Source organism: Sinohyriopsis cumingii, chromosome 18 (genome assembly GCF_028554795.1).
Source record: "Sinohyriopsis cumingii isolate HCF-2022 chromosome 18, ASM2855479v2, whole genome shotgun sequence".
Taxonomy (NCBI): domain Eukaryota; kingdom Metazoa; phylum Mollusca; class Bivalvia; order Unionida; family Unionidae; genus Sinohyriopsis; species Sinohyriopsis cumingii.
Genome location: NC_142978.1, coordinates 26,183,398 through 26,202,298, shown reverse-complemented (window position 1 = coordinate 26,202,298; position 18,901 = coordinate 26,183,398).

The window sequence follows — 18,901 nt, the reverse complement described above, 5'->3', positions numbered from 1 at the left end:
TAGAATACATCTATCGAAAAGTTAGGCTTACCGTGACTTTTCCTTTCGAATATAAAATAAAATATATTTTCGAAGATTGTTTGTTTTAGAATATTGACAATATCTACGATTTACAGATAGGATGATAATAAGGATGTACAAATTTTTGATCGTGACATTTGTTTCGTCACTCGTATGCAGCTATGGTATAAATACTTTAAATGAAATGACACTCAGCAACGGAGTGTCATGTTTCAATTACATTCCTCATCGGATTACACGAGCATAATTTTTTATCCTTTGTTTAATTCGACATTGAAGCAAAAATCCTCGTAGAATCAATATTTGCTTTGAATATAATTCAAAGGAGCAGGTGTTATTTAACAATGTCGGGATAAAAAGTAATTCCCATCTTGTTGCCGTAAGAACAATTCATTTTTAGACGGTGGGAATCGGAATGGTATTGAATAATTACACTATATCGAGATTTATTCAGTGCTTTGCCAAACGGATCGTAGAATATGATTGAATTTGTATAGACGAGATTTTAAGCAACAAAATAAAATCATCTAGGAATTCTCATTTTATATGTGTTCAAATGAGGGTTAGTTGATGATTGGCTTTCGGATTCGTAATGGCCAGGCTCGCATTTATGAAACTGTTCCTTAACATGTCGGTTAATAATATAGACGACAAATGTGTTTTGACCTTCGTCGATATTGGTCGCTTGAGTAGGATGAATGACTTATACCAAGGCTACATAACAAAGAGCTTTATCACCCAACAGTATGGACCGATGTAATTTGTCCTTGAAACAATATAAGGTGTTGTTGTATAACACATTCAAAGAACTGTCCTTCGGCAGTGATAAACACAATTGGTTTTTCATAGTTCGATGGTCCTGGTTTCCTAGAAGTTACTTGTGGTGAAAGGACAATGATTTTCCAAACGTTCCAAAACAGGATTGTTGTTACTTTGACTTGAAGAATTTCTTTTTTTGTGTATTTTTTTTTTTTGTTTTTTACTACCGTTGTTGCCGTTGTTACCGTCAGTATATCTCCAAGATGCACTGGAAAGAAAATAACAAACACAAATGCGGAATAAAACTGTTCAAAACTCACTGTCTCCTTCTTTGAAACTGACCTTTATTATGGCTGTTCTGTTGACACAATAAGCCATAAAGACAGGCAGAAACATCTATTTGATTTTTAGGGACACATTCTCTACACCATACCCACAAAGGTTGTATTTGTATTTTTTTTAAAGAGAGACATTCTGAGAAAGAACTGTATTAGATGTTTCTACTTTTATAGTATGACTTGTGAAGCAGCAATCCAACAACAAAGCTAGTGGGATATCCTTTCGAACGGAATTACATTTCTTCAGGCCGAAGTTTGCCCACCTGACGTTCTCTTTGATTTAGAATGTTTTCGATTACATGTTCTTTCTGGTTTCTAGTTGTAGCTCAGACCTGTAGAATGTTACTTTTTATACCTCGGCGTACATATCTTTCAATTATAGACAGGATGAGCATGTACACTTTCTTGCTTTGTGACGAAACTATTTTGTCTTCTAGTTAGGCCAATAACTTTTACCAAGAGTACCTTTCTTTCCCAGTGCGAACCCAAAATCCGATCTTCACTACAACTACGTTTTACTGGTGGGTGATATTCAAAACAATCTTTCAAACACTGTAAGCTTTGTCGAGACGTGGTAACACGTCGATGTATTTGAGAGTATGCTGAGGTGAACAATATTTTCACATACATTGTGTTCATGTTCTTTTAGAAGAAAATGGAAATGCTCTATCAATTAAGTATAGAAGGGTCAAATGTCATGTTGTGGTGTTCTTTAGAGCTAACATATTAGAACGCTGTGTCAGTTTCGTTGCGTGGTTAAACTCCCAGAGAGAAAATTTTTAAGTGTACTTTCCTTTAGATAAATGTGGTTGCAAATGGATGTACAGTGTCACTTGTGTGAGTAAACGAATATCATCGTTAGTAACATACAACTTTGCGCGTATCGGATCCTGCAAAACTAGTGTATATTTTCTTCAGGAAAATGATGTTTTGCGAATTTCCTATAAATTTTATTTGAAGAAAGTGGAATGATTTGGGACACACGACAGTAGCTAAAATCCGGTGGTGCAATTCAAACCCACACCATTTCAGGATTCAGCACATAGTATCCACGGTTCCAAATAGTAACTGACATTACTAAAGTTAATCATGCAACAAGCCATTAGTGGTCAGGTGAATGTTACTAGTTGAGGAGCTGTATTTTATAGTTCGCTGACGTTTGTGATCTTGTCACAATTGTGTTTGGAGGTTTAGTGGATCAGGGGGCAAACTACACTAGCAGACATAGAACAGCTCTATTTGAATTACATCCCTTTGATATTGTTATGCTTAACACTTTTAAAGATTCAAGAATTTCTAATTTTGTAAGCAATTATCTTTTTCTTCTTTTAACTTAAAATTTAACGAATTCTGATGAACTACTACTATACCTTTTTAGAGACGATCATATTATGAATATGTTTGCATTGTTTTGTTTTAGTTTGCATACATCGTAGCAAAAGATTACAGTAAACTCGTATATTTTGAATATACAATACCAGAAGAAGCCATCAAGTAGATATATATATATATATATATATATATATATATATATATATATATATATATATATATATATATATATATATATATATATATATATATATATATTCTTCAAATTACATGTTTATACTGTTATGTTTTCTACATAGAGCTTTTACACTGTTTGATTATTCAAATTATGTATGGTAAGTGTTTGTTCTATTGAAGAAGAGAGTTCCATCAGTCAAACTATTGTATATAACAAAAGCTAATTTGAATCAGTCATATGATGTCGACAACCTGCAATACAAGGACCAAATAAAAAGTCACGTCGCCGGAATATTTCAATAAGTCAAAAGTGTGATCTGAGTGTTGGCTGTAATTTCTTCTCACAAAAGCATTCAATCTTGAATATTTCTACAAAAGAACAGAGATAATATCAATTCAAGTCATTTAAAGCACAGATTCTGCTGAGTTCAAAAATAGGCTTTGCCGGTAATTAAAACTCATCTAAACGCAGTCTTGCTGTGATATATCATACGAGATACTTTGATTCAGTCGAACTGTTTTTTGTAAACGTACAAACTTGAAGGAACCAAAGATTTCTCCCTAATCGCAATTGTGCCGTACTTGAGCAATTGCGTTTTAAATTGGATGTATTGTGGAAGTTTGTATTTGGAGGGAAATAGAATCACGTTGATATAAATGGGACAAACAAAAAACAAACAAACAATCATAAAATAAATAAATAAAAAGCTCCAGTAAGTTCAAACTCTGTTACGGAAAGAATTTTAGTGCAAGGCTGACTAATTGACTAATGCTTCGGATTTACAAGCATGGAACTCCAAACAAAGAAGGTAATTAGAAATTCATCATTAATGAATGCTAGAAACAAGAGTTAACATTGAATTTGCGTGTACTGAGTCATGAAGCAAAGTATTGTAGTATAAAAGTGAAAACCGAATTAACCCCCATCCCCCAAAACACTCACTCATTATGAAATTCTTAAAGGCAATTAAAAAATTGCATGTACTATTTTGAAGCTCACACAGATAGTCTAGGGCAGGTAACAGATTCACTCCAGCTAATACGCCAGCAGAGAGAGAGAGAGAGAGAGAGAGAGAGAGAGAGTTGTAAAAAAAAATAGAAATGAAGCCAGTTAAAAAGCACCGAGCAACATAACTGATAAATGTTAGCTTGTGTATCACAAAAAGGTAATGCATCATCAATTTCATATCAGTGCCAGTGATAATAGCACATACATATAAGTTCTGGCAAATATCTGGAATGAAATAAGTACTCTTGTTTTGTAACTACATGAAGCTTAATTTGCATACTAATTTGCATACTAATTTGCATTGTTACTTGTTTCTGCTCTAAATGTTACTATAACAATAATTCAGTGTCTCGCATTTTCTCGTAAATCAACAAATGCCACTAAAAGGAATGAATTGTCATGGAGACAAAGTCTACATCCACCCACAAAGGATTGTATCCCTAATTCCTTTGCAATAAAGGTTAGAATAATTAAAAATAAATTAATATAATTTCTTCGGTATGTTGGCAGTCAAATCATAATACTTTCAATCGTTATACAAAATACATATGTTTCGAATCTTTATTTTAAGCTTCTTGCTCCTAAATAAGGGTATTCCTTGGTCTGCACTTAAACGCATATTGTCATAGAGTCCATATGCTATTTTGTCAGTAGGAAATTAAAAAGAGGATATCAGAAGAAAAATCCAGAGTATGTAGCCAACTGAAGTACACAGACTGAAGTATATGACATGTATAATGGAAGCAAAGCGAGCTCATTTGAAAACCAATGGGTGCATCGTAAAATATTTAGTGCTCTTTTATCTCCCACTCGACCCCACTAGTAGACTGGTGCCCGGATTGTAGAGTAATAAAAAATTGAAAATATTCAGTTTTGTAGATATTTGTTATAACTGCAGAAATAAAAATAAACTGTCGCAAGGCATATCGCGTTATCTGTTTCAAAGTCAATAAGTACGAAAATAATCAATAATCCGCAAAATAGTAATGTTATTTACATTATTGCTAAACGTTTACTCTTATTTTCATCCCTTGTCTGTATATACAGTTGCATCATTGATTTTCGTTGTGGCAATTAGAGGTAGCGAATTTTTTCGGAAAAGGAGACATTAGCATGCCGTTGTCTTTGTTGCAATTATCAGCAGTATAAAGAATGTGCCCTTGTATACTTAAGGCAATTATTTTTTTTTAAATTCTCACACGGCAACAATCCACAAAGTGTATTGTTTTATACATTTCCGAAATACCTGATATCCATCAACTAGAGCCTTATTGATCAGAATGCAAGACATGATGTATTTACACACCTGGTTGCCATTTAGTTTCTCATTTCTGTTTGTATCAAACAGTTCTTGAATTGGAAGTGTAAGAAATATATGATATTGTTAAAATAAATCAAATGATATAATTTATGCAAATGCAACTACTTACGAGAGTCTAAACAATGGCTTACAAAGGTAATGTTGATTCGTTAACGATAATCTTTTCAGTGACGTAATTCTGTCCCAGGAGTTATTTGTTTCCTTCTCCGAATGCTTGCAAGCTACTTGGTCTGCAATAAAGTTTCTCTCTGTGTTTATATAGCGGACTAAATCTGATAACCGTCTGTTTTATAATTATTCCTTTTTCTTCTCAAAGAAACATGATTTAAGTTATTGGCGGAGTTGATAAATTGCTAATTAACGATTTCCAAAGTAAATGTAAACTCTGGTATAGTGGGAGATGAAAATTTAAAAATCATCCGCAGTGTTTGCTTTTGACGAGGAAAACATATGTTAAAACAATTACGTTTCCTAAAGTTAGTTTCTATTTCCTCCTTATTTTAAGCTTACTTTTATCATACTTTTGTATGTTACAGTAACTCAGACACATAATTGTTTTGACTTAATTAAAACCCTGATTAATGAGGTAATAGGAATCAGATTATAACACAATTTTCATACATAAATGAGTCGACACTAAAATCAATGAAAGTAAATATTTAGACTGAATAAATTGACCACTTATGTCATTAGGATAATTTTTGCAAAAATAATTATGCAAAAAGTGTGTTTTCTTTACAGGTGTTTATGCTGTATTCAAATTGTGAGCTACTTTTCTCTTGTATTCTATCATTCTGTGTAACTCACTTGAGTGTTATTATTTAGCCTTGATGAAGACTACAGTGCAATTGAAGTTTATCAATAACGTTTATAAGAGAAATGCCGATCATTTCACAAAAATGTTACAATTCCTTCAAGTCGAATCGAGATTTAGTAGCGTCTGACTTTTCTTCCACTATTATCACTTATAATTAAAAGTAGACTTTGAGACAAGATGGCCGCTATCGCTTAACCGGATTGAAGCAGCTGTTCCGTATTTTAGTGCCGTTTTCATGATATTTGTGCTTGTTGCCTGTTTTCATCTTCGTTATTGTGTTCATTATGTATTGGCTCTTCAATTCGTGTGTGTTTCTTCATCTTCTTGTTTTGGAAACGAGAACAATTAGACGTTTTTCTCAGCTGTCTTGCTCCACTGTTTTTGAACAAACCGCCATCACGTGATACTCGCCAGTCAACCCGTTTATGCTACGTTGACCCTCATTATTGCTTTAAATGATCACTCCTTTGCTCTCCACACTACATTGTGCTCTAGACTAAACGAACTGGAACTACATTCATAATTACCTAAATGTAAACAGAACCGAAAAAAGAAACGTTCTTTCAAAGCTGGCCGGCCTAGAACAGGAAAAAGAATCCTAGTTATCTCCCTTATTTCGGAACAACCATTAAAAAAATATCCGACCGTTAATTTAGATAACCTAATTCAAATCCCTATTAATTCGTCAACCTTTGTGTCAACTATCCAAAAAATATCTCTGCGCATTGCATTATTCAATGCCCAGTATGTAGGATCACCGGAAAAGCGCACAGAAATAGTTAATTTTATCAAAGAACAAAATGTTGACATATTTTTGCTGACAGAAACATGGCTAAAAACATCAGGCGATGAGCCAAAGTGTACGGTTCTAATACCCACTGGTTACTCCATCAAATCGTTCCCCCATAATTCTCGCGGAGGTGGAATTTCTGTCATCACAAAGAACTCCATGGTAAAACGTCTTAACTACACCACAACATTCAATTTCGACCACACATCATTTGAACTAGTCAAAACAACACTCACACTGGAGCAAAGGTCAGTCCACTTTTTTCTGCCTATGCCACCCTCCTCCTAGTAGAAAAAACAAACTGGCTGACTCTCTCTTTTTGGAGCAGTTTCCGAATCTCCTGGACGACGGAAATTCGAAAGGTGGCAACCTGATTAATCTTGGAGATTTCAACTTTCACTTTGACTCTCCCGGAAACTCAAATACATCAAATCTCATAGATTCCATTAATGTTTTCAACCTCAAACAGTCAGTTACCCAACCCACCCATAAACATGGTCACATTTCAGACTGGATTCTTCATAGACCTGATGATAACATTCATCATTCCTCCCTGGTATTCCATGACCTTGCATCAGATCACCTCTGCATTATATGCCATCTTGATATATCAGTCCCTAACCCTCCACCTTTATCTGCTAATAAGAGAAACATCCGTATGATAAAAAGAACCAAACTAATGCACGACATCCAAGCTAACCTAACAACTTGCTTTCCTCCTATCGCATAATAACTCGATAACTGTCTGCGTTCATTGCTTGACAAACATGCCTAAGCTACCAAGTGCAGAGTATCAATTCAAAAGTGTTCTCCATGGTATAGCAGTGTTAGGAACCAGCATCGCACTGCAGAAAGAGACCGCCGTAAAGCTGAGAGGCTCTGGCTTTCCACCAGACTCACTATTCATAAGCAAATCTATGAAGTCGCTAAGAAGAATATCAAAAATATAGTCCATTCAGCGAAATCTGTACACTACACTACTAAGATCACAGAAAATTCAAGTTGCAAAGAACTCTTCGAGATTACTAACAAGCTAATGTCAAGGAACAAATCAACACCATTTCCAACTACCTTCTCTCCAGTCGACCTTCCGGACATGTTTGCAAATTTTTTCCGTGACAAAGTACAAACCATTAGAGATAAGCTTGACACCACAATTTAAATTGACTCGTCGTCACCATACAGTTGGGATACAGAATTTGAGCGGCAACCATTAGCAGCATTTGAACCTGTCTCTATGGACTTTGTACGTACAATCGTGATGAAGAGTGCACCAAAGTTATGTGAACTTGATCCAATTCCAACATCACTACTGCTTGAGTGCTTAGATCCAGTATTGCCTTCACTAAATGATGCTGTTATTACCTCTCTCTCATCTGGGGAATTCCCATCATTTTTCGAAACTGCGACTGTAAAGCCTCTGCTGAAGAAACCAACACTAGACCATAACGATTTAAAGAACTACCGCCCAGTTTCTAATCTTCCATTCATAAAAAAATCTTAGAAAAGGTTGCTCTATCCCAGCTTGTATCTCATCTCATTTCAAACAGTCTTTTTAGCAATGTACAATCTACATATCGCCATTGCCACAGTACTGAAACTACTCTGATAAAAGTAGTTAATGACATTCTCTCTGCGTTGGATAGCGGAAAGATTACAGTCCTCACCCTCCTTGATTTGTCTGCAGCATTTGACACAAATAGACCATGATATATTACTTCACCGTCTCCAGAATGTATTTGGCATTCATGATACAGCCTTAATGTGGTTCAATTTATACTTGGTCACCAGGACACAAATTGTATCTGCAAATGGAATACACTCCATCACTGGTGATCTATGTTGTGGTGTTCCACAGGGGTCTGTTCTTTGACCTGTTCTCTTCATTGTGTACACTCAGTCGCTCTCAACTGTCATATATCATCATTCAGTGTCTCACCAACTGTACGCTGATGACACCCAAATATACAAATATAGTCACCCAAATGAAGTTGATGCTACCATCCAAGGTGTAGAGAGGTACGTTTCTGAAGTGAAATCATGAAGTACATGTAACAAGCTGCAGATGAATGATGATAAAACTGAGGCCATTTTGATCACAACACAAAGACTTTCTCATTCACATCCTTTACCTCAAACAATACATATCAGTAACACCAACATTAAATTCACACAATCAGTACGAAACCTTGCTGTTACTCTGGACAGTACTCTCACATTGCACCATGTAATGAACATTTGCAAGGCTGCATAACTTGAGCTGAGACGCATCAGCTCAGTTCGCAAATATCTTTCAGTTGATGCCATTAAAACACTCGTGTGTTCATTAGTACTTTCAAGACTGGACTATTGTAACTCAATTATGTCTGGTTCATCTCAATATTTACTCCAGAAACTTCAAAAAGTTCAAAACACAGCTGCTCGGGTCATACTTAGAGTACCACGATCAGAACGCACCTCCCCGCTGCTCTGTGCTATATACTGGCTATCCATTCTATCCAGAATCAAACACAAAATTTGTTCTCTGTGCTACGTTTCACTGTCGGACTCTAGTCCAACATACCTATCCGATCTCACCCAAGTGTATACACCAGCAAGATACTTACGCTCCTCTTCTGACAATCGCATACTCATTATTCCCACTATGAAAACAAAGTCATATGGACAGCCTTCCTTTGCATACCAGGGCTTAGCAACGTGGAATGAATTGCCCACTGAACTTAAACAAAAATACACAGTGATCACATTCAAGAGGGCCCTCAAAAGTTACATATTTAGACTGCAAGAACAAACTTAAAGACCTAATCATGTTTCCTACCTGAAATATTCTCAGCATGTTCTTTTTTAGTTATTTTTTATATAATGTTTTTCTAATTTCATGGTGTTTGCTTTTGTAACAATATTATTATATGATTTTTATCTTATAGGTGTTGTTTAATGTTGTAAAGCGCTTATAGCTTCTAAAGATTATGTGCTATACAAAGTCCTCATTATTATTATTATTTTTATTTGGCAATGCATTGTAATACGCCAATGGTTATTTTTACCGAGTGATGTCAACCATGGCTTGAACCCCGCTAGAAGTCAATTGTTTTTCCTTGATTTCCAAGGACTCCTGTGCAACTACTGTAGTAAACTGGAAATTCCAAAACGCCCAGACTATAAATAATTTTTCCCTAATTAATGCATGACCACCAATCTCACAAATTCACAATTGGCTGTCAAGCTCACAACTGCATGGTTTCCTCTCATTACATTGCCGTAACGTAGCACTAGTATTTCAAACCTCGATAATATACAACTCAACCACCTAATACAGGGAACTATTTTTCCTACACTACATTAGGCCAATCAAATCATAATTTTACGTCTCATTTCGCCTGTAAATCTACCCCATATTTACAATAATAGCAAATATAAACGGCGCACCCAGATAACGAAACGGTTCCTTCTCAATTATTCCATTGTACAATTCACTAGTCCCAAATCATACATAATGCACTTGGGGTCACACAATGAATTAATGCAATTAGATTTTAACAGGGATTACTTGCAGATCTGACCTGAACTCACTACACTTAAAACATGACATCATGAAATCTCACCAACACTGCGCTCTGTGACGCTTTTTTCCCCTAGTAATTGGCTAATTATTCGAGCTAAGGACTATTCCACAGCACTGATCTCCTATAATCAAACAAGTGATCAAAAAATCTAAGAAATCCTTAAGTTGGAGAGCTATGTACCAATACACAGACCCCAACTTTATTGCAGTAACATCTCGAAACAGTTTAAATCGAATCATAATTAATGCTGTTGTCTTTGAATTTTACTAGAAATTGCCTGTACAGAATATTTGTAACACAATAAACTGTGTGTTTCGAATATTAACATCCATTCGACAATTATTACTTTGATTGGCGCCATTCCTTGAAGAATGGCTGCAAATATTAATGAAAATCAAAGTACTTTAATTCTGTCGTTTTTATATTTTTCATTGAATGTAAACTGACAATAATTCATTATTTAATATTTGATTTGTTTCACATTCAAGACCCATAAAATTACCATTATTATATTCTTATTATTACAGCCCTATTTATGTTATGAATTTCGCTGTTATCGCCTGATCTATAAACATGCGTCAAAGATGTATTACTGGCATGATATCTGCTTACCGTAGCATTAAAATGCTTAAGGTAAGAAGGAAATTGTCGTATTAAACACGGCATGCGTTCTAAAATAGCTTGTTTTTCTACGAAGGCTGTGACAAATTTAAGACACATAAAACTTATAAGAGCAGGATAGGAATATATTGGTTAATTATTTGTCCGTTCTTCTGTTATCAGTAGCGTTTACGCAAAACAAGTCTGGTAACGTTATGATTAACATTTACCAAATATTGTAGATGGCTTAATGCTCAGGCAAGGAAGATACCTTTTGATTTCGGGGTCAAGTATTCAAAGGTGAATTTTGCTATGAGAAATGCAGAGAAATGGTGTGCACACTATAACATTAATCCTACATCACATGCTAAATAAAACTTTGTGCTTGGCTTTCACTTGAGATAAGAACATTTAATATTAGCCAGGCAGAATGGTTCCTGGGAATTTACATTTTTTTTTTACCATGGGTCATATACAAGTCTTGGAAGTCTCCTCTTGGTCAGAACAATTACATTAGTTACCCATCAGTATCGGTGTTCTGCCTTGTATGTTACAAGATTTATTCTCATGACCAAATTCGGAGTAAACTCAAACGTCTGACCTCTAATTGGAATATCTACGAACACAGAGCAACTAGACTTAAAAAGCTGAGTGAGTCTGAATTTGGGTACTAGAATGTTTTATAACCGTGGGTCTGGATATTGTTTTCTTTCATTCCAGCGTCAGCTGTCACAGAATGAAAAAAAACAACATTTCTACGGCAACGTTAAAGGTTAGCAGTACGCAGTTTTTGCAGATACACAGTGAATATCTTTTTTAATTGGGCAAAGTAATAATTTCAGGGCTATTTGATTTTTGTAAAACCCCTAATACATCATTCGACGTTATTTACTGGGGCAGACCCTATTATTATGGTGTTTGATTTTCCTAATGGTGTGTTCGTAAAAAATGCTAGAGGAGTTACTTTAAAAGTCTTACTCTATGATATATAAATACTACCGTTCTTTTTATGTACCGGGTTATTTTTGCAAAGAACTAATTCAGGTTGAGAAGTAATTTCTCCTGGAATTTACGACTAAAGTTAGCCAATTTGCGTCTTCTTTGATTTTACCATGTTGGTTTTGTGGACAACTGATTCGTGAAACTTTCATTAAAAGACAAAATATAAACCATGCTGTATGTCAATTTGCACTGAACAAATTTAAGAACAATATTATTTATAATTTTATAATTAAAACATTTCTTATGTGTTTTGTACGGAATGTGTGAGGGCGAATTTTAAATTTAATTCAGCAACTGTTAAACACAGGCAATTTACGGGCAAATGCTGCACATCTATTTTCAGTTAATTACTGTTTGTACGAGCTTAGTTAGATGCCACCTCGTGATAACCTATCGTGAGAGGCATGTAACTGAATGCAAGTGAAGCAGATTGTGTACAATTATATTATTAGAGTTTGTCATCCCAGTAATATACAAATTAGTATTGTCAGAGTTTGTATGTTTATTTATATGCTCTTCGGTTTGCTTGAATATCTAGTTGTAGTTATTGTATATAAGTTTATTGGTGAAAATGAAACAAAGTGAAAAAGGAAACTGAAATCATTGTCAAAATACAAAAGTCATTGGTTGTTCGTTTTATTCCATTCTCAGCGGATTGAAATATACTATATATTTCCGCCATCATGAACCACATGAACAGGCAAAAGAGCCGCTTTATAATAAAAAAAAATGCTGCATGACTACGGATGTTAATTCGAACTTATTTACATGCGGAAGAAAACGGGACGTACAGAAGCCAGGCTTTAAAACTCAAGACCTAATCCAGGCGATGATAACAAGATCCCACAATGGTACACGATAGACTGACACTATATTATCCATGAAAAGCCCTCGTCCAGTATTGGTCTCAGCAAATACGAACATAAATAGTCCAAGAAAACTATTTATTTGACATTTTGCAAATTGATTATTTTAGAGAAGGAAAAGAGTCATAAACACATAATACAATTTGTTTTATAAGTGCTGAAAAAATATGTAAAATGTATCCATTATAACCACATCAAATTAAAGAAAGATTTTCACAATTACAAAGTACTCAAATGATTGTGATAATTATCCAAGATGAAGTTGCAAAAAGAGAAAATAGTGTATACAAATAGTATATTTTAGAACAAACGAAAGACAAGCAAATACTAAATTCTGCATTTTCAACTGCTGAAAAGTTAAGCTATATTTATCCTTAATTGTGAACTTACATTCAGGTAAATATCTTGTTTATACGACATTGTCAGGGTATATATCTTGTGTATACGACACAGTTTGAAACATTTTACTTTCGAAAAACAATGACGTTAAAATTGCAAATAATAGGAAATATAATTAAAATGGCACATATTAATAAAAATACGTCACAATTGAAAACTAATGGATTAAAATCACACATCATACTAAAATACGTCGCAATCGAAAATTAATGAATTACTATGGCACATAATCTAAAAATACGTCAGAAATGAACATAAGTACATTAAAATGACACATGATAGTAAATATACAACTTGAAATGTTGGTGTCGTATATCAATACATTGCAAACCCATTCCACAAGATATCATGTAGGCTGGATAGTGGAATTATTGCGTATATGAAACAAGTATAGCAATGAATTAATAGTCTCATAAAAAGAATCGAGCTGATAGTAACATTATTTTAAAGTTGTATTTTATTTCATATTCAAACTGTAACTTTCTTTACACACATATTAATACAATTTAAAATTTAGTGCCAGTGTGAAATTATTTAGAGTAAAATAAAATTTATTGACACATGTTAACGTTCCACATCAACGAAAACATTTAGCTCTATGTCAGCACGCAACTAGTGTTGTATGAGGTGAAATGCATAGTTGCATTATGTCAAGCAATTTCATGCACTACCTTCTAACATTATGTCAATCAATCTCACCTACTATCTTCTAACATTTTGCTAGTGATCAATAGATGATTTAACAATTATTGCCTGGTGTCTGTACATGTAACCAATTGCAGGATCATCAGATGTAGTCTGGTGTCTTTACATGTAACAAGTTGCAGGATCATACGCTTTTTTCTGGTGTCTTTACATGTAACCAATAGCAGGATCATCAGCTATTGTCTGGTGTCTTTACCTTTAACCAATAGCAGGATCATAAGCTTTTGTCTGGTGTCTTTACATGTAACCAATAGCAGGATCATAAGCTTTTGTTTTGTGTCTTTACATGTATCCAATAGCAGGAGCATCAGCTGTTGCCTGGTGTCTTTACATGTAGCCAATAATAGGATCATCAGCTTTTGTCTGGTATCTTTATATATAACCAATAGCAGGAGCATCAGCTATTGTCTGGTTTCTTTACCTTTAACCAACAGCAGTATCATCAGCTGTTTCCTGGTCATTGAGCATATTAAGTTAGCCAATAGTAAAGTCACCATCTGCGGTCTGGTATCTGTGACCGAGCAGATTTACTTTTGTGTCCATTAGTAATGTCATAGATATAGCTGTGTGCAAACGAGCAGTTTTGCATATGACCAATAGTAAGGTTCCAAGATGTTTCCTAGTATGTATGACCCTGCAGTATTACATGTGACTAATAGCAAAGTCACCAGTTGTTGTCCGGTTCAGGTGATCAAGCACCTTTATATGTGATTAACAGTGTTTCACGAACTGTTGCCTGGTTTGTGTAAATGTATTACACCATTCCGTTAGAACAAATGTGAGCATTAATAAAAAACGGTTAAACCAAATCGGTTAAAATGGATAGATTGTATATTAACATTTTGGGGTAATTCGTATAATATTACTTCGATATTTAATTCAAATTCTGAAGTTAACTTATTTGTGTTTAAAATAATAAAGCTACGCAACATTGTACATTTGTCCCATTTTCCTAGCCTAATGAAGGTGGTGTTGTTTGTAACAAATTATAGGGCTGTTTTTCGTAGTAAATTTGTATGAATATCAACACATGCAGCATGTATTCATATATAGACTTTTAGTTCTTCTGTTAATACGTAAGAGAAGATAAATTTGGTTTTCAATAAAAAAATATTTCTTTAACATTGTGACTCAACTGTATTTTATTTGAATCTGGAATTATAAACAAAAGTGGATTATTAATAATGCTGTTTTGCATGCTGTATCTGTATTAAGGTAATAAAGGATAATTTAATAGTTTTGGTTTTCAATATTAACATTTTGTTTTTAAAGTTCGCTTCTTCCGTCAATAAAAAAAACGGATTGGGATTGAACAATCTCTCGTTTTCTTTATATTGAATTTTTTTAGGGAGGCACAGAGTGCTCGGCCTCGTAATCAAATAGTCGCAGCAACGGTACCTTCCCGGGCCAACCAGGATCTGCTGCTTCTGAGTTTCCATTGGAAATGCATTCAGTTCCCATACGCTCGGCAAGATATAACGCTTAATATGTTAGAGTGCCGTTGAAACCAAGAGAAAACAATTATCTTTTCAACCGTAAATCTGAATATTACATGTTAGGTACTTAATACCTTTTATGATTGAATTTCTTTCCTGATATGCTTAGCGTGACAAGAAATTTAAAGGTTGACTACAAAAAAGTGGAGCTAATAAAATTGATACAACCATGAACCGAACCTTATCTAGTAATGCAATATAATTTCATTGCTCCAAGAAACAATACTTTCCCTTTTTCATAGAAAAAGTAAATTATGTTTGTGTCGTTAAAACGAAGAAAAAAAAGTGAGCATGAGGTTCCTACAGGCAATACAGGAAATTGTCTCCATAGAGGTTCATACAGGTAAAACTCAATGTTGTCTCATAGAGCTTCCTACAGGTAATACACGTTGTTGTCTGCATAGAGCTTCATACAGGTATTACACGAAACTGTCTCCATAGAACTTCCTACAGGTAATACACGATGTTGTCTACATAGAGCGTCATAGAGGTATAACACGATGTTGTATTCATAGAGCTTCATACAATTAATACACGATGTTGTTTGTACAGAGCTTCCTACCGGCATTACAGGAAACTGTCTCCATAGAGCGTCTCTGAGGTAATACAGGAAATTGTCTCCATAGAGCTTCATACAGGTAAAACACGATGTTGTATCACAGAGCTCCATAGAGCTTCATTCAGGCAATACATGATGTTGTCTCCATAGAGCGTCATACAGGTATAACACGATGTTGTGTTCATAGAGCTTCATACAATTAATACACGATATTGTTTCTATAGAGTTTCATACAGATATATACTATGTTGCTATAGAGCATCATACAGGTAATACACAAAGCTGTGACACAGAGCATCATGCAGGATATACACGATGTTTTTTTCACATACCATCATACAAGTAATACACGATGTGGTTTCTTATAGATCATAATACAGGTAAAACAGCTTGCCAGTAGCTTCTCGAGGGTCGGTGGTTCTAACCGGTGTTTTCCCCGAGTTATTCATCCACCATTAATACTGACCACATGTATAGCCTATCGTGTGCTGAAAAATGGCGTTAAACCCTACAACAACAACAACAGGTAAAACACGATATTTTTTCCATAGAGCATAATACAGGTATAAACCCAATTGTTGTTACTAAGCCATTAAATAGTACTATATCTCTATCTCCTGGTAACAGATAGTATTGATCAATTTACGAATCACGATTAAGTAAATATCAATTTTAGCCTTATGAATAGAATATTTGATCTAACGAAAACTCATGTACTAATGAACCATAGCGAGGGCCATTAAAAATTGATAATCTTTATTACAGCTTTCTATCGCTTTCACTATTGATACCAAAACTTAAACTTGTCTTAAACTGTTATTTAATCATTTATTGTTTCTTCCACGTTTCACATTAAATTTATAGAGGCTGTACGCTTAGTTATCTCATTATTTTCATCTCACGCAGACAATAATGAAAAGGAAGTCGTTTATCGCAATTGTATGGTCAAGTATTATGTTTCTCTTCAAGGCTCATACAAATATGATTACCATGGTTGATATATGTAATATAGTCACAAATACAACATCTATCTTTTAAAATTTGATAAACAGTCAACAAAATAGTCACACGTTTCTCCAAGGTAGATATAAATACATGATAAAATGTGTAGTCAACATCAACACCAAAATCTAAACAAGAAATGTATTCATATATATATATATATATATATATATATATATATATATATATATATATATATATATATATATATATATATATATATAGTGAATTTTCTGTATGCGTTCAAGAAATTGAGTATGTCATGATTTTCTACTTGGATGCTGCTCTAGAAATTTCACATCACTCTCATTCTAACTGACTAACGTGTATTCACAGAAATGATGTATCAAGAAGTGATATATCTTTTAACAAGTCCTCCTAAAACATAATAGAGTGATGCTATTTCTTAAACGTTATGTGATAAATAGAATTCCTGACTCTGCCACATGTCGTTCGAGATGATTTTATTGAACTTTTTTATATAAAATTAAATGCAAACGAGCAATTTTGAGAGATCATCTCTGTTGCTAATTGAGATTATTAGAGACAGAGGCAGTGAGTTTTGTTGTTTTTTTATTTACTTCGTCAAACACATTTGATGCAAAGGAGTTTTGCCTCATTCAAAACAATTTGTTAGAGTACAGTCTTTGTGTTGTATTGCATAGAGATTATTCACTCCGTTCTGTAGCTCTACAAAAGGCGCACTCGCTATATATTCAGACTGATGTTCATTCTGAACAATAACTTTTATATTGTACCTTATTGTTCTTTTATAATTCTGTTCTAAGTTCCAAAATCGGGCAATTATGATGAGAGTAGAATTTTGTCATCTTTATTCAATGCTCACAAATCCGAAAATATTTAATAACGGTTACTGCAATGTAGTATCCGCATCGACGCAACGTAGATGTAAGCAGACAACGTTCATATCCACAGTTATCGCTATATTTCTTGTTGAAACTAAACCTCAGAGAATTTGTAATTGTCACTTCAAAGTAACATATGTAATACATTTGTTGTAATAATTACATGTTCAAATACACCCCACTCTTTTTCAAATTAAATATAAAGTGAAATGACAATGTATTATGTTTCTGAGAGGGTAAGGTGGGGTTTACTTTTAAATGAACCGAACGGTTTAGGCCAGTAATGAAGTAAGCTAACCATTTAAATACGATATTGCAGACTAATTATTAATAACTTCAAAGGCAGGAGGATGGATAATCCTCAGCATTTTCGCGCATCGCAGTGCACCTCAGTAAATAGATATATTATTTACAGTCGACAGCTCAATTATTTTCAAAATGGAAATGCAAGATAAAATGAGGAATGTTTAAGGAAAATTGATATAGCTAGGAATTGAAAGTATTTAATAACAGAACTAGTGCATCAATCCAGGAGAGTGTTGCCAGTTACTAAATTAGAATAAAAAGAAAGAAGGATCTTAACAAGACCATTTGTTAAATTCAAACGTAGAACTTCTTGCTGCACTTAATACCAAGAAAGATCCTTGATTCCTTAGTCAAGAAATTTTCGCCAGATTCTTTTGTTAGCAACTGGCATTCTCGGTCACTAGAATTCTTTCGGCATTTAACAAGGTTGATAGGCGATCTCGGCATTTTTCAGCACTGCTGAATAATATACATCGTACAAGCGACGATAATAATCGTTCCAACGACCGTAATAATGCCTGTTTTGAGGCTGAAGATGAATTGTTGGTTGTCGTGCATTGTTTTGTAAAAGAATTCTACCCTCGTCAGCAATATTTCTGCTTCATGTTCCCTCATTTGTCCTACAGCATCCATGTCCGATAGCTAATTTCGTCGCAATAAGTAGGGTTTGGATAACGTATATTATTAAAGTAAAGTCATAGACTAAAACACTGGGCAGCACACTTTTCTCTGTATCTTCAACATTAAGGTAACGAATCATCAGCGATTTGTCTTCTTTTACTCTTCCATATGGATTTAAAATTTAATTCCATTGTTTTATCCAAATGCATTTCTATTCAGTTGTCAAGTCCCATGCAAAACATTGATATAGATACCGTCAGACTGAAATACTCAATAGAACTAAGAGGTAGAAATTATTTAAACTGATATGAATCTTTTTTTTTTAAATAGAATTTCGCAGTTCACTTTT